Source organism: Opisthocomus hoazin, chromosome 5 (genome assembly GCF_030867145.1).
Source record: "Opisthocomus hoazin isolate bOpiHoa1 chromosome 5, bOpiHoa1.hap1, whole genome shotgun sequence".
Classification (NCBI taxonomy): domain Eukaryota; kingdom Metazoa; phylum Chordata; class Aves; order Opisthocomiformes; family Opisthocomidae; genus Opisthocomus; species Opisthocomus hoazin.
In genome coordinates, this window is record NC_134418.1 from 7,293,499 (window position 1) to 7,307,886 (window position 14,388).

The following is a 14,388-nucleotide window of genomic DNA, read 5'->3' on the forward strand; positions in this document are numbered from 1 at the left end:
GCCACTAGACTAGCTCAGCATTCTTTTTCAATTATTATTCTGCTGAGGTTTGCAGATACTTGGCTGTAACAAATCAGATCCCTGTTCAAAACACAATAGTGTTTTAGGTATATTCTTGAAACCAAGAAACCTCACTCCGGGCAGTCAGTCCCTAAATGGGTGAAGTCTGTGAAGACCCAGTTCTCAAAGCACGTTTTATACAGTTACATGTTGTGTGTGAAACAATTAACCATTTAACTTCGAAATAGCAAAGCCTTGTTTCTGGAGAGTGGCACTTGCAAAACTGTCATCCTTCTGTGTGAATCTGCTTGCCTGGGAAGGAGAACAAGCACTGGACTGTGGCATTTAAACCAGCAGTATTACAATGAAGAAGAAGTGATGGAAATGCATACATAAGATAGCAGGCAGCGTGGGCGTTCCCGCAAAAAGTACAAGCTGCCTGCTTAAGCAGCTGCTTGCTTAGAAATCTCTGTAATGGACTTGGAAGCGCTGGCTGTCTTTCCCTTTGCTTTCCTCTGAAGTTATTTCTGTGAAGTCTCCATCTGGTTCCTAAGCCTCAGTTTATATTTCATTTTATATTTTGAGTAGCTGCCAGCTGCAAGGTATATGTGTGTAAGAGAAGGTGAGAAGGGAAAAGAGGTGAAGTCAATAAGCCAGAGAAGGAGAGGAGGCAAAGCCTTTACCGCTCTGAATTGTACAATGCACTGGCTTTTTATCCAAGCCCGAAACAAAGAGGTATTCCGCACAGTGTAAGACTGGAGCTATGCCTGTGACACAGGCTTTGACGTGAACACATTTGTGTTTGGGGGAATGCAGAATAGAAGAGAGTGGCGTGGCTTATCCCTTTTGCTCTCCAATGCTTTCAGCCAAAGCCTGAAATTCAGAAAGATATGAGAAGTCTGGGAGAGATCAAAATTGAATGCAAATGAGAACACGACATCTTCTGTCAGCATGAAGATTGAGTATCTGTGTAGTAATGCTGCTGTCTGGAGGCATTAAAAATACTGGAGTCAAACCCCTTCAACTCTTCACCAAATTGTGAGACAGGATTTAAAATCCTGACTTTTACAGTATGTGCATATTTATACCTGTGCATCAGATCCTTTGATTTGTACTCTGAACCTGCAGGATATTTTTTGCTTGCGCTTTTCTGAGAAACCATTAAGTCTGAGAATTTATTTTGAACTGAGATGTTCCTATAATCACTTCCAAGAAATCACCTGATGAGATTAAATGAACAAATGTGAGAATTGGCAGGACTGCGGTACTAAGCTGTGCTCAACAGAGTGAGATTATCAAAGTGTAATGATGGAAGTGATAAAGGCTAGGATGGAAGTACAGCCTGGAAATTGTGACTTCTGTTTCCAGATCTCACATTGACTCTGCCTGGGCTGTAACCAAGATGCTGATTTCCAGTGGTGAAAACCACTTCATTTCCATCATGGTCAGTGGAACCTGTAGATATTTGTCATCTCTGAAAACTGCCTGTCATCTCAGGCTTCTTTAAAGATTTTTGCCCTAGGAATCTCTCTATCCAAAATCTATGATTTCCAGTCGATGTTGTGAAGCTTTCGGTATGAAGTTCTCTACTGTGAGATGCTTCAGTAGATGTCTGTCCTTGCTGTTAAGTTTTGCCTGCACTTTAAGTAATAGCTGGTGATTAAAAACTGTAATGCAGATGAATAGTAGTAGTGCTATAAAAATTGGTGGAAGCTAAAAGAACCCCCTTTCTCTGTCCTATCTTTAGTTAAAGACCCAAAGTTCACTTACGAAAACACTGCAGGGACTGAAATCTAGAGTCCTTGGTGTAACAGAAAGAGTTTAACCTGTTAAGCTTCAAGGAGAAGCTATGGTAAGATAGGGAAACACCAGAAACTAAACAAAGAAATCAGATGTTGGTCAGGAAATACAAAACCTGGAGATACTTAATGAGATAAAATGGTTTGGGAGGAGCAGGGAAAGAATTGTCTTTTGTAGCAGAATAGTGTTCGGTTGTGAAATGAATTGTGAGGTATGAAAGTTAAATAGATGCAAAGAAATTCCAAAGTTCAGAAGAGAAGACTTGCATTTTAAGAAACATCCCAGAGTGCTGAGGAAATGTGTCCAAATTCCAATATTTCCGTCCTGATGTGTGTGTTTGTACATGTAGACTCTTTGTTGAGCAAAGAACAAAGATATTTTAGAATCTTGTGCAATCTGCGTGAGTTATATCTGTCACATGCACCTGCAAAGTGAATTGCAAGTCAGAAATTTTTAACTTGGGCTGTGGCTCTGGGCAACGTGCAAATGTTACTGAGGGAATGGCATGAATTTTAGAGGCTGTGCAACTGCATCTCCTCCTGAGAGTTTATTAGTACACCCACACTGTATGCTGGTATGCTCCAAGCCAGAAACAGCGACAGCATCCTGCCCAACCCGAGCAAGTTAAAGGCACAACAGATGCAGCTTTTGCATGTCAACAGTGCGTGATGAATGTCCAACACGGGGATTACTCAGCTGGGCCTATGAGAAACCAATCTGTAAAATGGGGATACAAGAACGTAACTATTTCCCAGAGGCTTGTAGGGAACTAATTGAGGATGGTAAGACTTAGGGGCGCTGATATTTCTGTGCCTAGGGTCCTGCTATGCACTCAGTTATAGTCCTGAAAAGCCTCTTAGAATTAGTAAGATGTCAGAGAAATCAAAGCTTCCTGAATCCTGGGGAGTGTGTTTATCCATGTTACTAACATAGGTGCACCCTTCAAAAGTGCTGAATATAACTCTTCTTAGAATCAGTTTCATTTAATCTTTCTTCATTTATCCTGAAAATACAATTCCCTAACTGCTAAAGGATGAATTTAGGCACTGTGGTGATTATTGCTTAAGGAAGCCCTTCAAGTAAGTTTTAGCTCAATCTAGGCGTTGCTGGACATTGCAGCCTCTAATGCTCTTAAAAATGATCATAGCATGACTATTGGCCATGTGTATGGGTAATTTCCTTTCTCTGAGAGCTTCCCAGCTCCAGCAAAAGCAAGGACGTGTCATTTTAATCTCCAGATATGTACCATGGGCTATGGTGTTTAGCATAGAAGCAAATAAGCTGATAATGACCTCCCTACTAGTGGCTTTATGTAAGAATAGATCATGCAACAGCATTACCATAAAACCATTACATTTCACAGCGATGCTGCACAGTTAATGACACAAAGGCTTACACTGTGAATATGTGGCTGTAGAGATAAGGACAATCTAGCTGTTCTTCTTCTAGCTCACCAAAAATGGCTGAGCAAGAGAATCAAAGCAAGAAGTGTTTGTAAATATTCATTTCGTCTCCCTAACCACTGTTTTTTAAAGCTCTTTGCTAACGACAGCCCAGTCCGTGTCAAGTCCTGGAGTTAAGACAACGTGGTACTATTCTTTGCGTACTTCCCTTGGCAGTCAAGCTTTGTTTTACGGGTGACTAAGAGAGGTTTGTACTGCCGCAACAGCTCATTTGGAGCAGGCTAAAAGGAGCATTTTCAGAGTCCCACTGTAGCGTGACATCTAGTATTGGCATACCGTGACCCCAGCTCAGCTCCTCGGGGAGAGCACCACTTGCAAAGGAAAGGGTGTGATGTGGCTGAGCAAGAAGGTTCTCCAAGCAGCGAGGAAAAGGCTCCTCATTCAGGGAGGGGGTCCCTGGCTCTTCTGCATCTCTGACGATGGGAAGGGTGCAGTGCTGTTCTTCTCCAGATCTCGATACAGGATTGGTTTAGCAAGAGGGTTAGCCAGCAGATTGAGGAAAGTGGTTGTTCCCCTCTGTGTGGCAAGTGTGACACAGTGTCTGACTGGGTTAGTGTGTCCCATTTGGGTCTCCCTACTGCAAGGAGAGCACCGGCAAAGTGCAGTGAGTCCAGTGGAAGGGGCCTGGAGCACACGGTGCACCGAGAGACGTGCGCGGGCTGAGTTTGTTCAGCCTGAACAAGAGATGGTGAAGCGGAGATCTTACTGCCGTCTTCAAAAATGTGGTGGCTTGTTACAGAGAAGATAAAACCAGGCTTTTCGTGGAGGTGCACAGTGAAAAGGTGAGAGGTAATGGATGCAAGTTGCAACAACGGAAATTCTGTTTAGATATAAAGAAAAAATTCTTCAAAGCAAGGGTAAGTAAACACTGGACCAGGGGTCCGGAGATAGAGATACTGAAAATTTGACCGAACAGGGCCTGGAGCCACCTGATTTAAACTGAAAGTTGGTCCTGTTTTGGATTAAAGACTCACAGAGATCTCTTTCTACCTAAATTGCTCTGTGATTCTGGTCTAAAGGACACATTTCTATTTCTTCTATTACATTCACCATTCTTTCACTTGAACAGTTTCCAGTAGCACAGTAAATTATATCTGCCACAAAGGTTTTGCTTTTCTCAGATGGGACAGTGTGGGCAAGAAAGGAGTTTACATTTTGATTTTAGTGTTGATGGGCTTTTTTAATATCTAAGCTGCTGCTTGTTGATATGGGAAAAAAATGGGCTGAAGGTTTACATCTGGCAGGGGATCAGAGCTTGCTCCTTAGGTGCTGGGTGAGTCTGGTTCCTCTGGAGTCAACCCTGGAGGAAAGTTCTCTTAATCTCCGTGAACCCTAGCGATGAGGCTCCTTGGCTCAGAAGCCAAAGCGCTCACTGTCCCCTATGTTCTTCAGGAGAACTTCAGGGTATTATTTAGGCTCCCCTACCTGCTGTTTTTTTGTCACTTATCCTAACACTGTCATTTAGGATTATCCAATAAATGGTCATTTTTCTTCTAATTGTTTTTAATTAGAGACAAATAATTTTACTGGTAGCTGAAGCTGAATTCAGAGGTGTAGCCAGAAGCTCTGATTATTCATTAGTGATCCATGGCTTCCGTACAGAGGCTTGCTTCCGATTTCCTCTCCTTTATGTCTAGGTTAAACTGGAGGCTGGTCTGTATCAGCTTAGCTCCAGCTGGAGATCTCTCCCTCCTTGTTTATCTCAGTTGTGCCATGCATTTCATTAAGACGCTGTTATTAGCCGTATAAAATGGAAGGATTAAAAAGGATGGATGAAATGAGAAAGGACCCTGGAGGAAAGAACTCTATTAAATTCATACTAGAAATCCTTGTCAAATACATACGAGAAAAGACTAGAAGTCTGTCTTTTTCAAGCTGTATGACAGTGTCTCATTTTCCTTCCTTTCTTTTTTTGAAAAAATTATGCAGGTTCTTGTGAAAAAAACAGGTGCCCAGCCCCTCCTTGAATGTTGTTGTAGTATCCAGAAGAAATACCACTCTGTGTCTGTGGGCCACGAAGAGAAATGTGGTGTGCACGGCCCGTGAACTCCCTGCAATGTCGCAGCTGTTATATATGGCATGTGGCACTCTGAGACCCATACTAACGAAAGCATTAAGAGGGTCTGAATATTCTGAAATTACCTGTAGAGTCACCTTGCCTTAGGTTTCCTACGCTCTTGCTTTAAATCTGGCATTGAAAACTGGGTACTGTTCATGTCTCTGACATGAGCTTCCTGTGCAATTTCAAGTGGATCTCACTGTCCTTATCATTTAAAATAGGGACGAAACACGGATGAAATAGAAATAATCAGAAATCAATGGAAGTGCAATTGACTTTGATACCCGGATTGTTATATGAATACTACACTTTGAAATCCTTCTTTGAAATGTGTTACCAAAATCACAAGAGATGTTTTAGAGGTGGTGGGGTTGATTTGTTTGTTTGTTTATTTTCACTTAACTAGGAGTTAAATACCACCTCTGGAACACAGAGCTTATAACTGAGTGGGGTCCCACATGTCTTTGTGGCTGGTCCCATGTGTTTTTGATGTGGCTCCTCCCTCCAAATGTTTGGTCTTCTAGTTTTTCCGGTTAATGTTGTGGAGTCCTCAGAGATGTAAGACGTTAAGGTCAGTTACTGATGGAAGGCATCATGCTGTTTATGGTTAACCTACTCGTATATTTATAGAAATGTCCAGACAGTAGTAAGATTTTCTCTGCAGGCCATTTTGCACCAAGCTGGCCATGACCTGATAAGTGTTCCTATATCAAACTGCTCTCGTTGGCTCTTGTAGAGACCTAACTGGGGTTTCTGTTCTCCTCCGAAAGCTTGTGGAGATCTCTGAGACCTGGTGCTACTCAGAGCAGCCTTGGGACTGCTCGATTTGTGACAGTGGATTGAACCATCAGGAAACCAGGACTGATAGTGATTCTGTGGGAAGTCAACATTTTTCATGGCTTTAGCTGAATATTTGGGCCAAAGAGGCCATTGGTTTGGTTTTTTAAATTATATCAGTTAGCTAGAATATTCCTTGCACTTAGTTGAGCACTTCTAGTAATATTCTGTCCCTGGGAAGCTGAAGTAACGTTACTCTAAGGAGATCTTGTGTTGCAAATGAATTGGACGAGTTATACTTTCATTTAATTTTTTTATTCCTGTGTTCTGTCCCATGAGTACAACACTAGAAGTCTAAAGCTGTCTTTCAGTGAGAAGCAGGCAAAAAAGAGCTTTTGTGTTTCTTACCATCTCCTCAGCCAGTGGTAGCACTTATGCTTTGGTGGTTGAAAGACTTCCATGACCTGAGCTGAGTGTTAGGATACACGGAGAGTAGGATTATGCTCTAAATGGGGACTCCTTTATGTGTTTATGCTTCCTAAAAGTTGATTCACATAGCATCAGTTAAAATAACTCCAAAATAATACTTGCAGCATGATCTTTGTGGCTTTACACAAAAATAATGCAGAACTTCTTTGTTGATATGCAATCCATTTTTTTATATCTTTTTTAGCCTAGAAATTAGCTTGGTTAGGTTATATGTCTCTTTTTGTTCCTTTTCGTGTCATGAGCCTACCAAAATCTGTAAGCTAACTCACAATACAGATTTTTAAACCATCTGTCATCTCTGGAATATAATGTCAGTGCTTCTAAAAAAGCCTTTTTCCATGTAAACAACCCCCTCTATGGAGTCAGGAAAAGCAGCCCTTCCCATTTAAAACATACCATTTAGTGTTCAAATTGCCATTTATCTGGCTTGGAGAAAGACCCGGCTCTCAAAGCAGGAATGATACGGTCGGTACTGGATAGGGAAAACATCAGGGCACACAGATGCTAAGCCCTGCCTTTTTGGAGCAGTGAAGCTGGGTGAAGATCCGACCCGGTCACATAGCAGAGAATGTTTTCTTCTCTACAAGGCACAGATTTTATTCCCCTTAGTATCACACTTTGATGAATTATTTCGTCTCCCCTGAAAAGGTCTGACTGAAGCGGTGGGCTGTGTCAGCGCCGGGAGAAAGCTCAGTGCCGTGGGCTGCTTTCTCCAGCAGCCCTGCTGAGGCGAAGCATGGAGCGGGGAGGAGCAGCGACAGGGCAGATGCCTCCAACCAGGCCCACGAAACACTATCTCTTGCAGGCAGCTGCTTGGAGCCTCGTGGGGTGTGCCAGGCACAGCGTTCCTATCAACCCGCAGCTTCTCACTGATGGGTCGGGGCCCACACCAGCCCTACACGCCCTCCACGCAGACCCTTCCTGTAAAGCATTGCCTTGGGAGCAAACAAATTCCCCTTGCTCATCAGCAGCCCAGCTCCACTGAACAAAGCGTGAAGTACGACAGCTTAGTAAGCCATCTACCTGCAATAAATTTGTTTCCTAAAATAGCTGCAGAGCCATGGGGTATTTTTATAGCAGATACACAGGCCTTTTCTGTTCTGAAGGACTGTAAAGAAAACTTCCTAGGGTTAGCTTGTGTGTTAACTGATGCGATTCTGCATTTTCTGTTTGAAAACAGCCCGGAACAATAAGCCCAGCAAGGGTGAAGTACCTGCTTTATCTTGTCTGGGCTTGAATTATGATACTCAGAGTTGTCAGTGTCAGTATCAGCCCTGGGAGAACCTTTACTGCTGGTGATTTTAGTAGGAACATCAGGTTTTAGTAGACATCAGGTGCATTATCTTGATAATCCCAATATTTTTCTAAGGTTTCTCCATCAGTAATATCATTATTTTAGCATTTCTATTGTCTGTCTATAACAAGAACTGCGGAAAAGGAAATGATGTTTGCCACCTTTAGACAAGTCTGGATGTAGTATCTCAGCGTGAGTAAACCTAACAGTTGTGTGATAGCTCCAGGCTGGCCAAGACGGCTTCTTCCACCCGTCTCCCTTTTTTCTTCACCTGCTTGTGCCTGGCTGTCTTCCAGCTCCTGGGTACCCTGGCTGAGGAAAGAAAAAAAAAAAAAGGTGACGTCAACTGGAGAGGAGTATGTGCTTCTTTGGGAGGATCAAGACTGCTTAAATTAGAAGCATCAAGGACGGCCCTTGCTCCTGTTATTTCTGCTGGAAGGGCAGTTGGGTGTCCCTTTACCCTGCAGTTACACCAAGAGAAGAGATTAGGTTTCACCAGCCATTAGGTTACATTAACCAAGATGAAGTTTGCAGTTTGCTTCTGTAGTAGCCTGGCTGAGAAGTCCAAGGTGGATCTGGATGGAAAGCAGAGCGTCTTTGTGCTAGACACCGAGTTCTCCTGGACCTGCCCTCTGTTTCCTCAGTGCTGTGAGTGTGCAAGATGCTTCAGAAGTGCTGATGAGGACAAGGTCTCAGCAGCCAGAGCTCAGCAGGATGTCCTGGCTGAACTTTACACCTTATTAATACCTGTGAAGGTGCTGCATGACTGGGCAAGTGACGTGGGCACAGCTGTCCTGGGCAGTGCTGAACCAGCCTGGCTAGGATGTTTGATTCGAGGTGCAAACGGAGTTTGAAGCGAGCCTGATCTGCCTCGGGGGTGTCAGGGCCCAGCGCTTTCCTCAGGCGATCTTTTGGTCACTGAGGCACTGTGTGCCTTTGGTGTTCTTGGTGTGTATCCACATCTCCTGGGGCCCAGGGTGGGGATGGCGTCAGCACTCTGCAGGACCTATTCTGCTTCAAAATGACCACAAAGAATCTGCAGGAGCCATCTCCCAGGGAATGTCATCCTGGAGCCACCTCATCTGCAGCTGGTGCTTGTTCCACCCCAGTCCCTTCTTGAATATCAGGCATTTGGCCTTGTCAAGGGGCTTGTGTTAACCCTTTCCCTGACCTTGTGCGCTGCTTATTTTCACTTCCACAGCTGTTGGATTTAAACCTTTGATGCAAAGACAGTGCCGTTTATTTTTAATCTGTGGCACTGCGTGAGCATTAATTAGGACTGATAATAAGGAATGCAAACCTATTGGCACCCTTCTTGGCGGTTTCAGAGAGGAATGTTGGCATGGTGACAGCTCAGCTGCTGCTCCGTGGGTACAAAGCACGCACTACCCAGTGAACATATTGAGGAAATGGGAAATATTTCACTGATTCCTAAATGTGTCCATCCCTGTGTTTGAGCAGGCGTTTGCCATCTTGGCTGCTGTGTGCTGACGATATGGGAACATTAGTTATTTATGGGCAAAATAAGGACTGTTCTATTTGTGTTGCAGTAGTACAATGTTCTGAATGTTTGGGCAGCCCAAACACCACTGGTGGCTTGGTAACTAGATGAGCAAAACTTGGACAGCTTGGGAGGTGGACGACACTGTGCTGGTGTGCTGGTAACAGTAGATTACCATCCAGAAAATACCTGTGTGGTTAAAAATACTCAAGAGAACGGATATGCAGGCATTTCTGGAGGTAACCTGAGTCCTGGCCAGTACTTCTGAGCATCGCTGAGAGTCTTTCCGCTTATTTCAGTGGCTGCTGTACTGAATGGGAGAGTTAATTTTACAGGTAAATGGCTGTTCGACCAGGCCCCTCATGAGGAAAACAGCATCACCAAATCATCGGAACTCAAGATGTCATGTGGGGCCCTCCCCGTTCCTGGTACCAGCTCTGATGCTGATCCCCAGGCTGTAATCTTGGTGCTATAAGGGAGACTGTCACATCTGGGTTAGCCGGTGCTCTGTGATGGTCAGATCACTGTGCTAGCAGATTCAGAGGCGTAGAAAGATATGATAGCCAGGGCTGGCTGTGGCTGTACTGGTAAGTGGAGACAGAAGGAGGTTTGGCGATGGTGCAGCTGCTCCCCTGGAATATGACAGAGATTGCTAAAGAGGAGCTAACCGTTCAATTGCTTTAATCTTCCCCTCATAATCAGGAAACCCCACGATATGGGAAGCTTCATCCTTTCCTGTCTCGTTTAGTGGTGTGCTTGAGTAAGGAACACCAAACCCCAAATTCTATGTAATATAATTGTAAATAAATACAGTTATTCAGTGCCACATTAACTCTTAGTGATAGAGAGGGTTTTTCCCCTCCTTTTTGACTTTGTTCTCTTGATTCAGTTGAACATCCCCTTACACTGCATCAGGAGTAGGAACAAATAACCTCAGTTATTTATCTTTACTGCAAATGAAACAATTGCAGCGTTTACAGCTGCTCTTACAGATCTTCCCCGGCGCGCTTCCACACACACTTGCTGCCCTTCTCCTTTCCACTTCTGCCTCCGCCGTGTCCCTCTTGACAAAGAGAGGCCAGAAGCGCGCGCAGCGGTCCAGATTGGGGATTGCTCTACTGATGTGCCTAATAGGATTAGAAGATTTTCAGCATTAATCCTTATCCTGTTCTTTAGGAAGACTAACCTTTTATTTAGATTGTTGCCTCCTGTTGCACAATTAGTTGACTCTTCAGTGATTTCTTTACAGATGCTGTTTTGCCCTTTTTCAAGGTGATTGTCATTGATGTAGACCTCCAGCATGGAGCAGTGTACGAACTGTTAGATTATTGTGGTTATTTGTTTAGTGCTGTAAGTGAGCTTCTCCTACCTGGCTGATGAAAGTCACTGCATCCTTGCCTTTCCCTATACCCTGAGGGTGTGTGTTTGTTTTAGCCCAGACTGTAGGAACTCACCTCTGTAGCTTTAAACGTAGCAACTACTACATCAAGCTCTGAGAGTCCCTGGTTTGCTGATCAGGATGTCTGCTTCTGCTTTTGCACAGAGGGTGAAAGAGCCAAGGCTTTCCAGGGTACATAGCTCATTCAAAGGAGCTTTGAAAGATGGAAATGGGTGGGGAGTGGGTTGACTCTGTATTTGTAGCTTGGTTTCCTAAGGAAATGAGGCTTAAGCAGTCTGTTTTTCCACTGCTGCTAGCTTTGGATCCGCAAAGTGATTGAGGCCAAAATAGATGGGTCAGAGAGGTCTCAAATACAAAGTTTCTACATTATTCATAAGAATTAGCTGCTGGGTGGGAGATGTCTCATAGCAGCATCTGCCGGGAGATGTAAAAGCTGCTGTGTTAACTCCATAGGTAGGTCGTTAATTTGACTTGGCAGCTGGCAGGCACCAGCCAGGCAGTCAGTGCGTGTGCCACGGAAGGAGTCACAGCACGTGTGTTCCCAGTTCAGCTGGCAGCTGTGGGAGGGAACTGAGGGTCTGTGCTGCAATTCTGAGGATATGCAGAGGAAAGCTGAAGTTCCTGTGGTGTGGTTCAGAGAACATCAGGTAGAACTGGAGTGTTGCAGAAGAAGATTATAAAAGTGAGGAGAAACCAGGGAATGGCATGGTTGGAATTTGTGTAGTTTTGGCTGCTGCCCCTCAAACTGTGGGCTGTCAGGATAACTGTCAGGGAACAGCTTGATGTAGAGGCAATGGGCTGATATGCAATGGAAGAGCAAGGAGCAGAGGAGCTCCAGGGTGTGGGAGAAGACATACAAGGAACAGCAGAGTAAGCAGCTGGTGGCACTACAGTCAGCAAAGGAGAGACGGGAATGAGGTGGGATGTGGGAAAAGACCACACAAACAGTAGTTAGGAGCAGCATTTTTCTGGAAGGCAAGTGTAATAATGTTACTTCAGTTTGGTAGGCAAGGGCAGCCTCTCTGGGCGTGTGTGTGAGGGGCAGAGGGAAGAGGTTTAAACACTGATGCATCCAGGTGGGTTAGAGATCAGTAAAGCACACAAGGGAGGCTGGATAGGAGGCTTTGACGGGGAATGACTTGGTGGCTTGGCCAAGGGGACAAAGAATCAGCCGTGGTTTTGTGTATAGTGTGCAGGAGAAGTGATTTGGCAACAATCTGAGCACGGGGATGAAGGAAGGCAGGAGTCAACAATAACTTTAATTACACGTGAAGCATGGATGAGGGGGAAGAGAGAAGTAGTGTCTTTAGCAGGGGAGAGGAACTAAGGGAAGGGATAGAGGACTGATGTGTATGTTTGAATTAAATCAATTATATTCAAGCCTGATCCAAACCCCAGTGAAGACTGGAGTATGTCAATGTGCAGTATTTGTCTCCAAAACCCTAAATATGCTTTACAGAAATGCTTTTATCTTCTGTTTGTAGGGTGTACCCAGAAGTTAAGTGACTCCAAGCCACATAGTAAGCTACAGCAATGACAAGACTGAGATCCAACATTCCTTAAAACAGTTTTTGGTTGGATAAACCGTAGCAGTTAGAAATGTCCATATATGCACACAACGCGCTTCAAGGCAAATCAGTGAAGCTCTCAATCTCCAGTTTAGGGAGAGCACATCACCTTATTAACTGTCTCTTGCTCTGCATATGCAAAAGTATTGCACAGTTTCCTTCCCTCACAGGAATTTTTTTTCAAGTGTTTATTGTCTGCAGCTACTTATTTTCTGGTGATCCTGTAATATGTCTGCTTCTTGAAGATCCAGTTACTTTTTCTTACTAGCACAAACTGAGGAAACAAGTATCAATCATTCAGTGATTGTCTGCAGGAAATAAAAGCGTGAGATAGCAGCCAGCCCAGGCCAAGAAGGAAGGACAGAAATGCGGTACTTTTTATAACTGGAGCCAAAAACGTTATTCATGTGCTTGGCTGTTAGTTTCTGAATATTGTGGAGCTTTCTTCCTTTTGTGAGCTCAGACTTCTTTGGATTAGGTCCTGCTAGCATTGAACTCAGAGGGAATATTTGTTATTAGCTTCAGTGAGAACAGGATCAAGCTATTGTCTGTGTGTTCTTCCCTGCCTTAACCAGTGTTGCTGTTTGTTAAGATACTGCAAGGGACAAAAATGCGTTTGGTTTCCCAGAATCTTTCTGAGCATTTATATCTAATCCCTGCATATAGCACAGCCCCCATGGGTGAAATAGGTTGAGAGCTGACTGTTTCCAGCAAAGCCTTTTGAAACTAGTGTGAAGCCTCTGTAAAACACCGAATCTCCTCACTCAGGAGCTGCTTTTCTGAAGTCTGCATTGTGCTTCAGGTTTTGCTAAGCTATGCTACAGTAAGCATGATGAATAGCAGACAAAATGTATTCAGTCACTGCTTTGGAAATCAAGATGTGTGCTGGCTCATCCCATTCTTTCACAAATACCTTCTTGAGCTACGGAAAGTACGATGGTACACCATATCCCAGAGTGTTAATTTTTAATGTCTTCTGCACGTAATGGACTCAACTGTAATTATGAGTCCCACAGCACACAATTGCTACTGGCAGGATGGAAAAGACAACTGCGGGTCCATGTGGCTCCACAATTAGGCATTGAAACATTGATCATTTCCATTCCCAAGAGCAGCGGAAACAGCTGTACGAATTCAAAGCGAAAACTCCAGTGGAAAGAGGGGTGGTTGCAAGCCAATAAATATTCCCCTGCAATCTATTAAATTCAGACTTTGCAGCATCATCCTACTGCATTGAATAAAACTGACTGAAACCTGGGCAGGGCAAAGTGGTTTTGACAAGCCAATGCCTATGTCCAGAATCATCGAAGTGAATAAGCACAGCTAGGCAGTGATGCAGAGAGGATTTAGTATGAAAAATTCTCAACGTTTTTTCTCAGTAGTGCTATTTTTAACTTATGGATCCTCGTTTCTTTCTTACATGAAATCTTGAAGCTGACAGCATAGCTTTCAGACTTGAAAATGAAGGGAAACTGTCTGAAAGAACAACAAAGCTGGGATTTTTAGGCCTGATCCTGTTGACATATCTTGGTGGGCAGATTCCTCCTCCTTTGATGGGCCTAAATGGACTATACCAAACAGCGCAGGGCTCTTCGCTTTAGCAGATTTAATGTAGGAAAAGGCCCCAGCATTCAAACACTTGCACCAGTAGAACCTGGATGCTGCTTTATCCTCTGCCAGCTTTTCAGAGTATTAAATAGAGGTGGAAGGGATTTCAGGCAAATGATTCGCACTTTGTTCTGCCTCTGAAAGCAATGCTCCTATATTCCTGATGTCACAGTAGATTATTTTAAAATCAGATTTTTAATTTCCTTTTAAAAACATGGTGGCCTGTGTTTTTGTTACACATGAAACATAATGTAACTCATAAGGTACAGCTATGGAAACCATTGCAAAAGCAAAGTGAACCTGAATCCCTGCTCTTCACTCATGTCACTGGCAACAGTTTCTCTGAATTCAGTGATGCAAAATCGTTCCTGTGCTGTACTTAGTGCACTCAAGCTTAAATCAAATCCTAACAGTTTTTGATAGTGCAAGA

The 14,388-nt window shown here is 43.8% G+C and overlaps 1 protein-coding gene across 9 annotated transcripts in view; it reads left to right on the plus strand.

Moving 5' to 3' along the window:
- REEP1 (receptor accessory protein 1) overlaps positions 1–14,388 on the plus strand; it is a 67,549-nt gene that overhangs the window by 12,276 nt on the left and 40,885 nt on the right. The gene's annotated exons all lie outside the window — the stretch shown is intronic.